This window comes from Erinaceus europaeus, chromosome 8 (assembly GCF_950295315.1).
Source record: "Erinaceus europaeus chromosome 8, mEriEur2.1, whole genome shotgun sequence".
NCBI classification, from domain to species: Eukaryota; Metazoa; Chordata; class Mammalia; order Eulipotyphla; family Erinaceidae; genus Erinaceus; species Erinaceus europaeus.
This window is the reverse complement of record NC_080169.1, coordinates 19,470,165-19,488,478: the sequence shown is the minus strand read 5'-3', so window position 1 is coordinate 19,488,478 and position 18,314 is coordinate 19,470,165. Positions and strand designations below refer to the sequence as shown.

Here is an 18,314-nt window from a genome sequence, read left to right as displayed (position 1 = left end):
TTAGTGCACATATCAATTTAAGGAACTCTGGTTCAATGTAGACCTCAAAGTGTACATGTACAATGAGCAAGAAATTCTGTAGAGAGAGGATTTAAAAAAAAAAATTTTGCTTATCCACATGTTTCGCCCCTGGGCTGACTTAGAATGAGACAGAAGAAAGGAGAAAAACACTAAAGTTCCCCATAGTGTAAGGAGGTCTGGGCTCAAACCTGGGATTCCAGCCCTGAACCTACACTTTGAGAAATACCCTACTACATGACATCTGAAATACTCTTACCACTGATAGTGGATTATTTTACCTATGTGTTCTACTTATAATTTCTATAACATGAAGTGTGATTTGTGGAAAGATGTATAATAAAATGTTAATTCATAACTTAATATCCCTAAGGTAGTTCAATACATAGTGAAATATATATATGTATCACACACACACACACACACACACACACACACATATATTAGAGTCATATATACATTTGTTCTGGTTTGTGGGATGGGTAATAAGAGTAAATGCTGACATTTAACAATTCTGTTTGTATTTGTTGAAAGACTTGTTTACCATTCACTTTCTTTTTTCCAAGGGTAAAGTCTTTTAGATTTAGCCAATCCTGTCCACATTACTCTAACATTCAGAAAAATCCTCCCTCTCTAATATTCCTCATTATAGGTGGTGGTCTCTTATCCCCATCAGCTACTAAAATCAGGCATTTATGCAGTAAATGCTCAATAAAGAACTGCTCAATTTAAGATAGTTTGGTAGAGAAGTGTTGAATACTGTTGTAGACTTCTCTATCCCCTGCAGGTGGTGCTGGGAGACAGGTTCTTTACTTTCTACATTATAATTATTTGAGCTGGTAAAGGTGCTGTGATGCAAATATCTAAACTTCTTGCTCCCCCCTTTTCTAGTTATTGAGGCATAGATGAAAACAAAAAGACTGAGAAAAGGTTATCTAAGTGTAGGAGAGACAATAAAGTATCTCTCAGGCTAGCATTGGAAAAATACCACAGGGTATTTTAGGGAAAATATGTTCGAGGGAAAAGAGGATCTATACACTTGTGCCTTCCAAAAGAGAACATACAGTCAGGAAATTATTCTTTGGTACCATCTGACTATATCTCCAAGTATACTACATTCATTCTAATGTAATACTTGTTATTTCTATACATCTAGTATTTCTCATCATGGTTAGTATAAATGGTTGTTGGTTTGGGGACTTAATCCCTTAAGATCTCCTTTCCACCATATCTCACAGTTAGTCAGTGGCCTTCTCCTCTAAGTTCTACCAGTTTAAAAAGCATACCACTTACGTTTTTTATTTCCATCTCTCCTTAGTTGAGAGTTGTTATAAAGATTATGTCTACATGTTTTGAAACATGAGTCATCATCAATAAATCAACTACAATACTTCCAGTCACATAACTTCATGTTTCTGGAATAAAGTATAGTTTATCTTCTGCCATTCCGACTCTGAAGTTTTCAGGAGTCCGAAGTAGAGATCAAAGCTGTTATTTTTTGATAAGCATATGAGTCTCCCAACCTGCATTTTTTCTTTTTAATTTTTTTTTTAGTTTTCTTTTCTAAAAAAATGTATCATTATCTTTGTTTATTGGGTAGAGACAACCAGAAATAGAGAGAGTAGGGAGAGATACAAAGAGAGAGAAAAAGACCTGTAGGACTGCTTCACCATATGCAAAGCTTTCCCCTTGCAGGGAAAGCTCAAACTTGGGGCTTAAACTCAGGTCCTTGCTCATTGTGACATGTGAGCTCAAACAGGTGGGTCACCTGGCCCCTTGTTTTATTATTTTTTTTTATTTGATAGGACAGAGAGAAATCAGCAGTGGAAGGGGAGATAGAGAGGCACCTACAGCACTCCTTCACCACTTAAGAAGCTTCTCCTTTGCAAGTAGGGACCAGGGGCTTGGTCCAGGGACTTGCACATAGTAATGCACATTCGATGACATACCTCACCACATGACCCTTGAACTTATATTTTTAACCATTTCTCCTCCTTATTTGAATCTTTTCCCAACTACCATATTTGTCTGTTCACTTTGGACACTTTTTTTTCTTTCATTTCTGATATTATTTCCTTTTACTCTTTTGTTCTCAGTCTACTTTAATCAACAATTCTCAAAGTAGCCTCAGAAACCTTACAACTTTAAGCACACGTGGCACAAAGCACAAGGACTGGTTAGGATCCCAGTTCAAGCCCCCGGCTCCCCACCTCCAGGGGAGTCACTTCACAGGCGGTGAAGCAGGTCTGCAGGTGTCTCTCTGTTTCTGTTCCTCTCTATCTCCCCCCTTCTCTCTCAGTTTCTCTCTGTCTCTATCCAATAACAAACAAACAAACACATAAATAAATAAATAAGAGCTTTAAAAAAAAAAAAGAAACCTTAGCACTTCAAGTTACATACCACTGCAATTAAAAAGGAGTTTCTTCAAGACATGTACATGCACATTTTAGTTCTGCATCATTTACCTAATTCAGAGCTTGGGCCATAAAAGGAATATTGTGATATTTAAGAATGATAAAGAGTGGTGGGGCAGTAGTACAGCTGGTTAAGCGCACATGGCACGAAGCACAAGGACAGGCATAAAGATCCCGGTTCAAGGCCCAGATTCCCCACCTGCAGGAAGGTCACTTCACAAGTGGTGAAGTAGGTCTGCAGGTGTCTATCTTTCTCCCACAACATCAATAACAACAACAATAATAACCACAACAACAATTTTAAAAAAATAGCCTCCAGGAGTAGTGGATTCATAGTACAGGCAGCAATAACCCCGAGCCCCCGCAATAACCCTGGAGGCAAAAAAATGAATGATAAAGAAGGAAGGGGTCAGGGGAGATGGCATAAGGATTATGCAAAAAAGACTTTGACGCCTGAGGCTTTAACCTCCCCCTCCCCAAAAAGCCAGAGTTGAGCAGTGAGCTAATCTTTCTGTATCTTTTCTCTGTATGACTTCCTTTCAATAAAATAAAGCAAATAAAATATATTTTGAAAAAAGAATGATAAAGACCTTTCTGTTTGATGATTAATCATAAACAATTCTATTACTTTACAAGTCAGGAAATCATATATTGCATACATGGGGCCCCAAGTCCACCCACCCAACCCACCAATAACCAGAGCTGAATCATGCTAAGCAGAAACACACACACACACACACACACACACACACACACACACACACACACACACATTACTTTCCAGTCTCTGATTATAGTTTACCCAGCCTGAAAACGGAAGAAAAAAATTCTGATGTTCCAATTTACCCTTTTCATAAAGAAAATAACAATAAAGTTACATGTATACACAAACTGTTTGCTATATATTTTTATGTCTGTTAAGTCATTAAAAAGAATGCAATGTAAATTTAGAAGTTAAATTTATGCACAGCCCGCTAACATTTTAGGTTATACTTCTACCTTCCTTTTTTCCACTTAATCATATATTATACAAATATATCATTATCAATTTTTTCTTTTTTTATTATATCATCATTTTTATATGCTACTATCTAAGGTTTTTTTGTTTGTTTCTTGTAGCTGCTGTTATGTGATATCATATAGAGGCACTGGTAACATTCATTTACATAAGTGGATGGTAGACACTTAGATATTCCTTTTATTCTGGTTTTCAAATTAATAATATACATTTTGTTGCGAGGCTTTTCTCTGGGGCTTCCATCATTCCTGGCAGCTTCTTTTTTGCTTTGTTTTTGGATAAAAGATGAGAAGCAGAGGAAGAGAGAAACAGCAAGAGGAGAAACAGCAGAATGCCATTCCTGGGCTCTGCTCATGAAGCTTTCCTTATTTCATGCTGCTGGAATGTAGTGGTCAAGGCATGAACCTAGGTCTTCTAGTACAGTAAAGTGAAGACTTTACCAGGTAAGCTATCTCTCTAGCCCCAAACATATACATTTTGCCTTTATTTTTTAAATTTATATATTTTTATTTATAAAATGAAAATATTGAAGAAACCATAGGATAAGAAAGTTACAGTTCCACACAGTGCCCACCACCAGAGCTCCATATCCAATCCGTTCCCTTGATAGCTGTCCTAATCTTTATCCCTCTGGGAGTATGGACCCAGGATCATTATGGAGGTGCAAAAGGTGGAAGGTCTGGCTTCTGTAATTGCTTCCCTGCTGAATATGGGCATTGGCAGGTTGATTCATACTCCCAGCCTGTCTCTCTTTTTCCCTAGTGGGGCAGAGCTCTGGAGAAGCAAGGCTCCAGGACATATTGGTAGGTTCGTTTGCCCAGGGAGGTCAGGTTGGCATCATGGTAGCATCTGGAACCTGGTGGCTGAAAAAAACTTAAGATATAAACCAGAGGGGGCCGGTCAGTATCACAGTGGGTTAAGCGCACATGGCGCAAAGCCCAAGGAACAGCATAAGTATCCCAGTTCGAGCCCCCAGCTCCCCATCTGCAAGGGGGGTTGCTTTGCAAGCAGTGAAGCAGGTCAGCAGGTGTCTGTCTTTCCTCTTCTCTGTCTTCCCCTCCTCTCTCGGGTTTCTCTCTGTCCTATCCAACAGCAACAATAGCTATAACAACAGTAACAATAACAAGGACAACTGTTGGTATGCATGAGACCCCTTCTGTTTCATTGGTTTAATACCCCCTGCTTAACACTGCATTCTATTTACATAACCACTTCATTCTATTTACATAACCTCTGTTAACAAGCACCACCTTCCCTCCAGGGCATTGGTGGTTCAGTGGTAGAATTCTCACCTGCTCCGCCCCCTCTCCTTGTCATACCCTGATTTTCACCAGTCACTTTTCTCTCCACCCTCTCTGCGTCACATCCTGTTCCCACCCTACTAGGCTAGTATATTTATAAGGACAAGATTGTAGTGTTTAGTTTAGCTTAGCTTGGTATAGATTGCACTGCGTCCTGCATGAATAAAGAGATACTGCCTACAGCCCAGCCATGAGTCCCTGAGTTTCTGTTCACCGCTGCGAAGCTAGCCCGGCCTGCTGGAGCTCCCGAATGAAAACAACAGACAACAAAATGGGAAAAATAGTCTCCAGGAGCAGTGAATTCTTAGTGCTGGCACTGAGCCCCAGCGATAACCCTGGAGGCAAAGAAAGAAAGAAAGAAAGAAAGAAAGAAAGAAAGAGCTATAAACCAGAACAAATTGAATCATTAACCTAAAGGCTGGAATATTGCAGATGAAGATTTGAGTCTCCATTCTGAAAAAAGTTAGTAGGTCTATTTTAGGTATATTCCAAGGGGCCCATGACTTTACTAGTTTTTGCGTGAGCCTGACATCTGATATGCAGGTGGACCCAAGTTATTGTCTGGGGAGATAGTGTCATAGTTGTGAAAAGGGCTAGAAAGCTGGATCAGCTCCCAAATATGGGAAAAGTATATAAATATTAACTGTAAACCCCACCAATTGGATCTGGGGCCCATATTCAGCACAGGAGCCTATGTAACCTCTGCATCGCTATAGGTGTGAGCTCACATTCTGTGGTCATGAGTAGTAACATTCCAAGCTGCCACAATTTCAGGACCCATCTTCCATGGGTAGAAGGTAGAGTATGTTATCCATCCTCCTTTCAGAGAATGGAACATTCCCTACCATTGTTGGTCCACATTGAGGGCAAGGTCCTATGAGGGCCCACAAAGGGGTCCATTATATTGTTCCTGTTGGAGATGACCAGTGACAGTGGTGAGAGGGATCTGTTAGAGGTCTAGGCCCATCATGTCTGTGTGGGAATCCCAGGACTCCTTGACTAGAGCCCCAGGTGATGGGGTGGCCTGGTAGTGACTGAAGAGTCATCATTAAAGTATGCCAGCCTCTTGCCCTCATTCAGCTTTTGTAGTCCTTACTTTGTCTGACAAGGTTAGCTTTGGAGTGACTGAGAGAAGTGTAATAGCAAGTAGGTGAGGAGGGTATTTAGATCTAAGTAGAAACTATTTGATTAGGTACTTTATGGTGCCTTTTTAGGTCTTTGTACTTGCTTGCTACATTTATTGACTCACTGCAAACTATTGTGCACGTTTGCTTTAAGGTATATATTTTTCCCTAATTTATGGATACATGTATACATATGCCCTATCTCATGAGCCCTGGTCTATATGTAGGTTTTGAAACTTTGCTAGGAAATGCACCAACCAAAATGGAATTAAGGAGTTCTATAAGCTAAGACAGGTAATGAAGCTGAAGGGTTGACACTCCACGCCTGATATCTCTGGACACAGTTGGAAGTGAAATATGCCAATGTGGCACTAGTTCCATTGCTTACATTGGGATCAGCAGATGCAGTATCAGTTGGTATGAACTGAGGGAAGCATGCAGGAAAGTGAGCCAACACTAGAGGTTCCAGGACTGGGAGAAATATGGGCTTTATAGAGAAAGGGGAAGGTACATTTTGCCTTTTATAATAAATGAGTTTTCATAGTAAATGAAATTAAAAATAGTTTTTGACAACATCAGCCTAGGTGATTTTTCACTAGAAGAAAATATGACTTAGGAAAAATGAAAAAGAAAATGAATTTGGGAGGTAATGCGAGAAAGTCTGTTGAAGAAGAAAAACTCAGAAAAAATTTGCTGCCAGAGAAGAGAGAAGAGAAGGGAAGTAGAGAAATGTGAAATATGAATAAATTGAAGAAAACCTAGGTAGAGACAAGATACACCAAAGAGAGGAGGTTTTATATGTGAATTTTAAACAACTCATCTATTATCATTGTCACCTTCTACAAGTTTCATAACTTCTTTTACCCTCCATTTCCTTATCTGTGAAAGTTAAAAGCAAAGAACTTGGCAAATAGTGGGCACATAATAAATGTTTGCTTCCTTCTGGGGAAACAAATAGAAAGGGTAGTGTGTGAAAAAATAAATAAAGGCATATGAAAAACAAAACCTAAAATAATTGAATTCATTTCACAAATTGCTACTTTTGTTACTTATGATATAATATTGATGATGATAAAGAGAAAGAAGCCAAGTCAGAAGTAAGGAGGGGGAAGAGAAAGTTAATACGTGGTAACAGAAAGAATGTCAGATCTAAATATATATATTTAGATTTAGATTGATTCAAAATATTTGCGGAAGATTTTTGTTGTTGTTCTGCTGCTTAATATAAATCCTTGTGATGTGAAGAAAAGATAAGTAAGAAAGACATTTATGGATAAGAAAAATGATTAGGATTTGGAATATTTTATATTTATTAAGTCATTCTTAAAACTGTGAATAAGTTGCAACTTAGAAGCAAATCACCTTCAATATATATATTATTTTAGCTGGCCTCAGGTTCCTGGAGACCTACAATTTATTCCTGTTTGAGAGAAAGAAAGAAAGAAAGAAAGAAGAAAGAAAGAAAAAAAGAAAGAAAGAAATTAACAGTGGCAACACCCTTTTATCATTCTGCTTTCTGTTTCTTGATTTGTGGTCTTCGGTTTCTCTTTCATAAACTAGAGATTATATTAGGAGTTAAGACTCTCTTCCTTGGGAGTCGGGCGGTAATGCAGCAGGTTAAGGCCACATGGTGCAAAGCACAAGGACCCGCATGAGGATTCAGTTTCCAGCCCCTGGCTCCTCAGTGGCAGGGGTCATTTCACAAGTGGTGAAGCAGGTTTGCAAGTGTCTATCTTTCTCTCCCCTCTGTCTTCCCCTCCTCTCTCCATTTCTCTCTGTCCTATCCAACAACAATGACATTAATAACAACAATAAACAAGGGCAAAAAAAGGGAATAAATATATAAATATTTAAGAAAAAAATCTCTTCCTTGATTTTCCCTAGCTGGACTAGAGATCTTGAGAAACAAGTTGTCTTTTTCTAATGAGACTTTTTGGCATTTCATACTTCTAGTTGTTCCAAGAATGTCTTGAGATATTTCATTTGGCTTTTCCACTAAAGAATCTGAATAGGACCTGCCTGCTCAGAGGTATAAGCACAAAACAAGCAATATAATGTGACTGAGAAAGTCAATCAAATCTTCCATGAATTTTGCTTTAATAGATATAAAGACTTGAATCTAGATTTTTTCCTCTGCATTAGTACATAAATATTATCTTTAATAATTAACTTGGTTTCCAAAGTGGTGACACTTTTACATGCATGGGTATAAGTGATTTCTTTCTTTGACTTTTCTTGGAGGAAAATCTACTACAGGTAAGGGTCCCCATGGCTTTTCATGTAGACACAAACCAAGAAGCATTATAATGAGATATATCAAATACACTATCTGCCTTCTTTGAAGTGACATAATAAGCTGTTGAAATACAAAATGCGTAATAATTAAAGGTGATTTTAATTCTAATATAACAGAATCTCTTTATTTATTTCGAACTGCTTAGGCTCTCTATTAATTTCATCTCTTCCCACTGAGAAATAATCTCTTCCAGGCAATCTTTCTTTGGCTACTCACATTTCTAATTTCCACCTTTCCAGAATGCTGAGGGAACTGGGGAACATCACAATAGAGACGAGTTAAAAAGTCAGGCAGTACTGCAGCAAGTTAAGCACAGGTGGCACAATGTGCAAGGACTGGCGTAAGGATCCCGGTTCAAGCCCCTGGCTCCCTGCCTGCAGGGGGTTGCTTCACAAGTGGTGAAGTAGGTCTGCAAGTGTCTGTCTTTCTCTCTCCCTCTCTGTCTTCCCCTCCTCTCTCCATTTTTCTCTGTCCTATCCAACAATGATGACATTAATAACAACAACAATAACTACAACAAGAGCAACAAAAGGGAATAAATAAATAAATAAATAATTTTTTTTAAAAAGCTGTGCACATAATCTAGATAATTTCAGAATTCCTAAGTTAAATTACTTTATCTATGTCATTCCTCCCTTTGCCCTTGTCCTTAGACTTCCTCCATTTAGTAATTCCCTTTATTCTTAACCACAATGCATAGATGCCAGTTTAACAAAATTGATTATATCCTCATAATGATGAAATTCTTAGGTGATTATTAGTAAGATTTCTGGCTTTCCACTTTCCAGAAATGTTACCTAAGCTTTAGAGATATCCATTAAATACAGTAAATCTCATAAAATCTGTCTGTTACACTAATTCTTTTTTATTAATTATTTAGTATTGATTTACAGAATTATAAGATAACAAGGGTATAATTCCACACCTTTCCCACCACCAGAGTTCTGTGCTCCCCATTCCCTCCATTGGAAACTGCATTAGTTCTCCCAAGATCACAGATATGGGTTAATCATTATTTCTATAACTATCTATTTATATTTATGTATATTTGCCCATTTTTTTCTATAGTCCTGCCTTCTCTTTCTAAGTCACAACCACTACTTCTGAGTGTCCTTCCCCATTCCCTACCTCCTTTTCTCTCTTCTCTCTCCAGGCCTTGATGAAATTGGAGTTCAGAGCCCTCTGGTTATCTTCCCCTAACATTTATCCTCTGGGAGTAGGGACCAAAATTCTTTCTGGGTTACAGAAGGTAAAAGCTCTGGCTTCTGTAATTGCTCTCCTCTGGACATGGGCATTGGCAGGCTGATCCATAACCCCAGCCTGTTTCTATCTTTTCCCAGTGCGGTAGGGCTCTGGAGAGGTGGGTTCCAGGAGTTCAGGATGAATTCATAATAGCATCCACAACTTGGTGGCTGAAATGCTGTAAGATATAAATATAGGGATAATACCCTATATTAAGAAATAAACTATTTCTAAATTACAGATCCTTTGGAAACAAGAATAACATTCTATTCAGATGTTCATTTCTCTTAAATATATAATATTAATACATTGAATTTTGGGGATCATGAAAATAGTTCCATAGTGTGGAGGACTGAATCCAGGGTTTCATATTTTTGCTGTATACATTCTACCACTGAGCCAAGATGGCGGCGTGACTACAGCTCTCGACTTTCTCTGCAAAGCAGTGGCTTGCATGCTGGGATGATAGAGAGAGGACAGGATTTATAGGCCAGTGATTGAGAGAGCACACAGCAGAGCTCAAGGTGAAGCCAGGGAGGAGAACAGTGGATTGCACGTAAGCTTGAACCGTCTACAGAGAAGACGGCACACCCTGAGCCGCGAAGCCCCATTCCAGACTATCATGATGCAACTGGACTTCCCTGGGCAGACAACACCACCAATGTGTCCTGGAGCTCCATCTCCCCAGATCCCTAATTGACTAGGGAAAGAGAGAGACAGGCTGGATCCATCTGCCAATGCCCATGTTCTGCGGGGAAGCAATTACAGAAACCAGATCTACCTTCTGCACGCCATAATGATCCTGGGTCCATACTTCCAGAGGGACAAAGAATAGGAAAGTTTTCAATGGAGGGGGTGAGATACGGAGTTCTGGTGGTGGGAATTATATGGAATTGTACTCCTCTTATCCTATGATCTTGTAGATACTTACATTTTATAAATAAATAAATAAATAAGTAAATAAATAATTATAAGCTCTGTCCCCCAGACTCACTAGGACATTACCAATGCTCAACACTCACACAAAGCTATCAGATGTACTATTAGACAGCACAGAGAAAAACTTACACCATCTAGAGGGAGTTTTAAATAGAATGGCCTAGATGAATTAAATATAGAAGCAGATGACCACTCACAAATTTAATTAGATTTTAAAAGAAGATTATTACACTCCTTTTTCTTTTTTCCCCTACCTCTTCTAATAAAGTGCTAAATTAATTTCATATGTCTTAAATGAACTAGCTGAAAAAAAATGTTAATTGAACTATTTAGCAAAATTGCAGAGAACTCTAACTATGGAACATGCTGTACTTGTACCTTTCTTATTATAAATAAACAAATAAATACTTATGTACCCATAATAATGTGTATAAGCCTCAATAGTTCAATAACACCATGAATTCTAGAAGAATTCTCCCGGAAATATTTGGAAAATGTGTCAAGTCCTATAAGAATTAAGTGGAAGCAGAGATTAATCTATTTTCTTAATTGTGTTGAAAATTCTATTGGCTTTTTATAATTCTTTGAGAGGTTAAACCTGATGAACTATAGAAATGTGGAAAACACATTTGATGAATGTAGTTTCTTTTGTGTTGTCATTTTTCCAAGCACGTGGACAGTCAAAGTATTGCAGTATATCCCCTGCCAAAAACATTTGGAGAATGGGCTACAGACTGATGTTGTTCTGGGGCTGGAATCAGTTAGCTACATTTTTCTTTCTCATGTCAACATATACTTACAAATGCACCTGTTACATGAAATTTATCAATCTGGGAGTTTATGCCATAAACTGTCCAAGCCAGGCAGTTCTATAAAGCAAACAGAAGATTTCCTGGGACTATAATTTTCAGGGTGTAATGTTGTGGCTCTTCCTCTCACCATGAATGGATTTACAATAGGAAATGGTAGAACTTTAGACTACGTGATCTGTTGCCTTTTACTGTTTTACTGTAAAGTTATCAGAAACTTATAGTGCACTGCTTATAATAATATTTTCTTTTATTAGCACCTTTCATAGCACAATCAACTCTTTCTCTCTCTTTTTTTTTTTTGCCACTGGGGTTTCCCCTCTGAGAGTTTGTGCCTGTATGGTTCTGTTGCTCCCAGTGATTCTTTGTTATTTAAGGAAGAAGGTGAGAGGGAGAAATAGAGTAAACAAAAGACATACTGATAATTAGTGAAGATTCCCCCCTTGTGTTAGGCTCCCATGTGATGGCCAGAGACTCAAATCTGGGTCTTAACGCATAGTTCATGTATACTATACCAAATGAGCTATTTCCTAGCCCCTTAATCTGATTTCCTGCAAGTAATAATATCCAAGCAGTCTTAAAAAAAAAAAAAAAGTCCTTGCTAGTCAGACCAGTCTCACGAAGGGTTGAGAAAGAAAGAAAAAAAGTAAATGTAGGCAAGGAAGAACATGATCCAACCATGAGGCAAAAAAGTACATGAAGCAAGGAGATAGCATAGTAAATTCAGGGAATTACGTGTAATCTGAAAGTTGACAAAATAAGTGCCAAAGAGATAGGCAGTGATTAGATTATTGTATTCAACTCTAAGGTTAATATTCTTCCTTAGGTGATACAGAATTAATATCTATATTAAATTTAGCTGACTGATTTTTTTTTTTTTTTTTTTGTGGATGCCACTTCATCCCTGTGAGAATATCATGCACCAGAAACAGCAACAAAGGCTGGAGAGGTTGTGGGGACAAAAGAGCCTCCGGAATTGCTGCTGAGAATGGCAATTGGCCAAACCCTTGTGGGGAGCAGTCTGGAGAACTCTCACAAGGCTAAAAATAGACCTACCTTATGGCCCACCAATTTCTCTCCTGGGGCTGTATCATAAGGAGTTAAACACACCCATCCAACAAGATTTCTCTATCAGTTGAAAATTATGACTGTACTATTGCTGAGACAAAATTGGAACTCTTGTTGAATCCATAGCCAATGCACTTACAGCAGTCTGTGTACTGAACATAATAGATTGAACTCTAACTTCGATTTCAACATCTGTTACAGTATTCTCGATGTGTTCAGGCTTCTGAAGGGAAAGGAAACTGGGTCCAGAATCTATGGAACCAGCAATTGATTCTTGTATTCCTGATTAACCTACTTGTAAATGTGAAAGCAAGACCTTGATCGTACCAACAGGACCAAGCCTTCGGCAGGAGTAAAGCAGAATTTGCGAGGCCCCAAAGTGAACAGGCTGGTGGTTAGTACCTGGTGCCTAGTTTCGAGATTATGCTGCCTTAATGTAACACAGTCTAACAGTCGCTAAATTTGGCTTCCCGTTTTAAATTGACAATTTTAGGGTATTAGTCTTTTGAGCTGTTGAATTTGGGAGAATGAGGAGACATGATTTTTAGCTGTTCCGGATCAAAAAGAAGCCTAGAGAAGACGCGGTTATCTACCTCTGCCGACAACCCTGTTCAGAACAGCTCAGCAGAACACAATGTTACTCTATTGGTCAATCCCATGTGGCTGACAAGGTTCTTTCTTTCTTTCTTTCTTTCTTTCTCTCTCTCTCTCTCTCTCTCTCTCTCTCTCTTTCTTCCTTCCTTCCTTTCTTTCTTTTTCTTTCTTTCTCTTTCTTCCTTCCTTCCTTCCTTCCTTCCTTCCTTCCTCCCTCCCTCCCTCCCTCCCTTCCTTTGTCTTTTTCTTTTTCCTCTTCTGAACAAAAGGTTTTTTATGTAAGCAGTGACAGAAGAAAGGCTTAAAAAACTGTGAATGTAAATGGAAACTTGGAAATAACTGTTTTTATAAAGCACAGATTTTCTTTTGTTGTTCATCAGGAAGTCCATATTTATTTTGTAATTAAATGTCAATCCTGTGGGTAAATAAATAAAGATTTATGTATACCTATGTTCACAGCATCATAATTTGTAATAGCCAGAACCTGAAAGCAACATAAGTGTCTAGCCAAATGATTTTAATGGAGGAGTGACTTGTTGTCTTTTCAATCTATCTCCTGGTTGGGTTCTATAAACTATAATGAAAGTAATATGAATGGGCTATTTTGAGATATGTCAGGAATAAAGAAGTCACAATTTAGTTGGGATGAAAAGAAACTGCAAAGGGTCAGTGAAATAGCTCACATGGATAGTATGCTGCTTTGCCATGAGCACAACCCTGATTCAATTCTGGCTCCATCACATTGAAGGGAGTTGTGCTGTGGTGTCTCTGTCTAAAATAAATAAGTAATAAAGAAGACTACAAATAATTTTTGAAAGTAGTGATAATTAAGGAATGAATCTAAAAGGTAACTAAATATGAAGAAAGTTGAGATTTTCAAGAAGCAAAAAGAGTTTTTGTTGATTTTTTTTTTTTCCAAAGCACCAGTTAGCTCTGGCTTATGATGGTGCTAGGGACTGTATCTGGGGCCTTTAGGACCTCAGGCATGAAAGTCTTTTTGTATAATCTTGCTACTATTTATTTATTAATAAGAAAGATAGGGGGAGAGAAAGAGAGAAAGAACCAGACATCACTCTGGTATATATGATGCCAGGAATTGAACTCTGGACCTCATGCTTAAAAAAGCCCATTGCTGTATCCACTGTGCTACCTCCCAGACCATTTCTTACTATTTCCCACAGCCCTGTCGCTTGATTTGATTTGTGGGTGGTTTTTTTTTTTTTTTTTTTTAAGAACGTCTATGAAAGATAAAGTAGTTTACAAAATGGGAAGTTATGGGATAGCTCACCAGATAAGGTGAGGGCCTTTTCATACATTCTGTCCAGGTTTGAGCTGTATCACCACATAGGAGAAATATGGCACCAGTGAAGATTCTGTGCTGTGGTGTCATTTGCTTTCTGTCTGAGCGAAAAAAAAAATCAACCTGGGGGAAAAAGAAGGGAACTTATAGTACAAAAATTTAAGAAATATAATAATACTTGAGAAATAAAGCAGTGATACTGCACTAGAAAAATGTTGACAAATGCCTCTCTCTCTCCCTAGTCTCTTGATTTCTGTCTCTACCCAATAAATAAATAAGGATAATAATAAAAAAAATTAAAAATTAAAAGAGAGACAGAGAGAAAGACAACTGCAGCCCAGCTTCATTGCTCTGGAAGCACCCTCCCTGCAGGTGGGAAATGGGGCTGTCCAGCCCCATTGTCAATATGTTTTAAAAAAAGTTAACTTGGGAGTCGGGCAGTAGCACCGTGGGTTAAGCGCATGTGGTGCAAAGTGCAAGGACCAGTGTAAGGATCCCGGTTCGAGCCCCCTGATCCTCACTTGCAATAGAGTCGCTTCACAGGCGGTGAAGCAGGTCTGCAGGTGTCTACCTTTCTCTCCCCCTTTCTGTCTTCCCCTCCTCTCTCCATTTCTCTCTGTCCTATCCAACAATGACAACAACAATAATAATTACAACAATAAAACAACAAGGGCAACAAAAGGGAATAAATAAATAAAATAAATATTAAGAAAAAAAATCACTGCTCCTGGAGGCCATTTTCCCCCATTTTTGTTGCCCTTGTTGTTGTTACTGTTCTTGGATAGGACAGAGAGAAATTGCCAGAAGAGAGACGACAAAGAGGGGGAGAGAAAGACACTGGAGACCTATTTCACTTCTTGTGAAGCACACCTTCCCACACACATGGGAACCGGGGGTCTTGAACCAGAATTCTTATGCTGGTCCTTGCGCTTAACCTGCTGCGCTACCGCCCAGCCCCCACAAAGATGTATTTTTTTTTTTTTTTACAATAATGCCTATCTCAGGTGACTATGTGACTGTAACATTTTAAAACATAAAATATTCTAGATACAAGTTTAAAGGAGACATGCTAAACTCACTGAGGACACAAGAACAAGCCAGATATTTTATGCAACATGTTATGAATAATCCTGACAAAAGAATGCCAGCAAATTCAAGGCATGTCGTTTTCGACGGGTTAGGTTGTTTTCTCCGGGCTGGCTTCACCGGCGGGTAACAGACGACCAGGGACTCATAGTTGAGCTGTAGGCAGTATCTCTTTATTCATGCAGGACTCAGCACAATCTAAGCCGAGCTAAGCTAAACTCAAGGTAAAGTCAAAGATGTTTTTTTTAATTAATTTTTTTTTGTTATTTATTTTCCCTTTTGTTACCCTTCTTGTTTTATTGTTGTTGTAGTTATTATTGTTGTTGTGGTTATTGTTGTTGTAGTTATTGATGTTTTCGCTGTTAGCACAGATAGAAATGGAGAGAGGAGGGGAAGACGGAGGAAGAGAGAGACACCTGCAGACCTGCTTCACCACCTATGGAGTGACTCCCCTGCAGGTGGGGAGCCAGGGCTCGAACTTGGATCTTTATGCGGGTCCTTGCACTTTTCACCACGTGCGCTTAACTCGCTGTGCTACTGCCCCACCCCCAAAGATCTTTATTAATGATACAGAGCTGGGAAACAGACAGCAGTCTCCTAAAGAGATGACATAATTATGCTGAAAGATTGAGAGAATCATGAAAAGATCAACACATTTTTTAAAAAAGAACCCAGCAAACAAATGGGCAAAAAATATAAATTAGCTTCAAATTAAGTCCTAGATATCAAGGTCTCCAAGAGCTGTGGTATTCAAAGGATGCTCTTGTGTCCTCAGCCTACTGGAAGAACATTTTTTTTTTCCCTTAAAAATATGTCATAAAAACTCTATTCACAATCAGGTACTTTAAACAGGAGGGATATTTTTATTTGACTTAACAATAAATAGAATTTCTTAAAATAATACTGTATGATTTCCTGCCTTCAAAACATTCACGACACCATCTGCATCTTGAGGGTTAGGAGAAATATTTTTATTGTTTTTGTAGCACAAAATAGCACAACAACCTCTCCCCAATCTTTTCAAAACTACTTTAATTACTTATTCTTCCAAACTGAACAAATTAATGACAAAAAGAATGAAAATAAAATGATACCAAGTAGGAAATCCTTCCAAAGAATAAAAAAAAATTAAAAACAAAACAATGTTTGGGACTTGGAAGCAAAATCATTTTTTCTTGCTCTTCCAAAACACAGCCAAATAACTCAAACTGATGGTGGATTATTGTGCACAAGCAGTTCCTGACTCAAGCACCAAAAGAAACAAAAGTAGCTCCTCTAATATTTTGGGAAAGTTACTAAAAGGGAAAAAGAAAGGTTAATTTAGGCGGAGTCGGGCGGTAGCACAGCAGGTTAAACCCACGTGGCGCAAAGCCCAAAAACCAGTGTAACGGTGCCGGTTCGAGCCCGTTTCCCTGCCTGCAGGGGAGTTGCTTGTCTTTCTTTCCTCCTCTGTCTTCCCCTTTTCTCTCCATTTCTCTCTGTCCTGTTAGCAACAACGACGACATCAGTAACTACACAATAAAACAACAAGGGAAACAAAAGGGAATAAATAAATACTTATTAAATTTTTTTTAAAGAAATGTTAATTTAATTAAATCATCTACACACATTAGTGAAACACAGTTTTATCATTGGGAAGAATTAAATTACTTGAATAAACTCTATTTACATAATTTTGAATTGCACAAATATTATCTTTAATATTTAAAGAAAGAAGGTTCTAGTCACACTCCTGAAGTCATTTTTTTGACAGTTTTTTGATAAAGAAATCAACATAATAAATTATAAAACTGTGAACAAATTTTGAGAGAAGCCATAGGAATATGAATATGTGGTCTAAATTGTTAGGTTTAACAATTTTTTAATTTTCAAGTGGCTGACATTATCCTTCTGTGTAAAATATTTGTCTCTATAAAAGATAATGCAATATAAATTTTATACATTTGGTGTAATTAATCAAAATAATGTAAATTAGCTGCGTGATACTCAGATAACCAAATGTCTTATGATTACATTATTGTACACTGAATGATTCAAATTGTCATCATTCAAACTATGGAATTTCAAATATTTAATCCCATGGAATTGCTATCAAATAATTACCCTGAAATTTTTATTTCCAGTTATATAATCATAAATTTTAAATTAACAAATCATAAAATGAAAAACAGGTATAATATAGAATAGCTTTTAAAAATATTTTCTGCAAATCTGATTCTTAAAGAAACATTTTATTTGTTTTAATGAAAGATGCAGAGATAAATATACAAAGATAGAGGGAGACAGAAAGAGTGCTAAACTAAAAACACTGCTCAGCTCTGGTTTATAGTGTTGCTGGGGTCTGAAACTAGGACTTCAGAGCCTCAGGCATGAAAGACTTTTGCATGACCATGCTGTCTCCCTAGCCCATAGATTAGATTTTTAAGAGAGGAGGGTTTGGGTAAACACACAGAAGAAAAATGAGAAACATGAAAAATATTTTTACGAGATTATTAGTATAGTTAGACTCTTAAATTCTTTTAAATGTGAACTCAGATATGATTGAAATTTAAAAGTGCATATAAAAATAAATGGTATTGATAGCAACCACCATTATTAGGTATATATTGGTCATTTTTACTTGCATTATCTCATTTAGTCACTACAATCTATGTAATTCAACCCTGCTCAACTCTTATGTCAGCAAATTATATGTATTTTATTTAGCTGAGTCAATTATAGAAAATTTTATTGAACTAAACTAATACTTTTGGTAAGCAGAAATACTATTATACAAATTCATGCTATAAAGAATAAAGCCAGCAGTCAGGGATTTCAAGTCTAATATTTGTTACAAAGAATTTTATTTGAGTTGAACTTAGAAGCTATCTCTCTTTTTCTCTCTTTTTAAGACTTTATTTATTTATGAGAAAGATATGAGGAGAGAGAGAAGGAACCAGACATCACTCTGGTATATGTGTTGCCCGGGATTAAACTCAGGACCTCATGCTTGAGAATCCAGTGCTTTATCCACTTCACCACCTCCTGGACCACCTTATAAACTATCTCAAAAAGTTATTTACCAGGTGGTAGCGCAGTGGGTTTAAGTGCAGGTGGCACAAAGCA

At 37.7% G+C, this 18,314-nt stretch overlaps 1 long non-coding RNA gene across 1 annotated transcript in view; it reads right to left on the bottom strand.

The window, feature by feature from the left end:
• The window catches only part of LOC132539876 (uncharacterized), a 70,479-nt gene that overhangs the window by 17,575 nt on the left and 34,590 nt on the right, over positions 1 to 18,314 (bottom strand). The gene's annotated exons all lie outside the window — the stretch shown is intronic.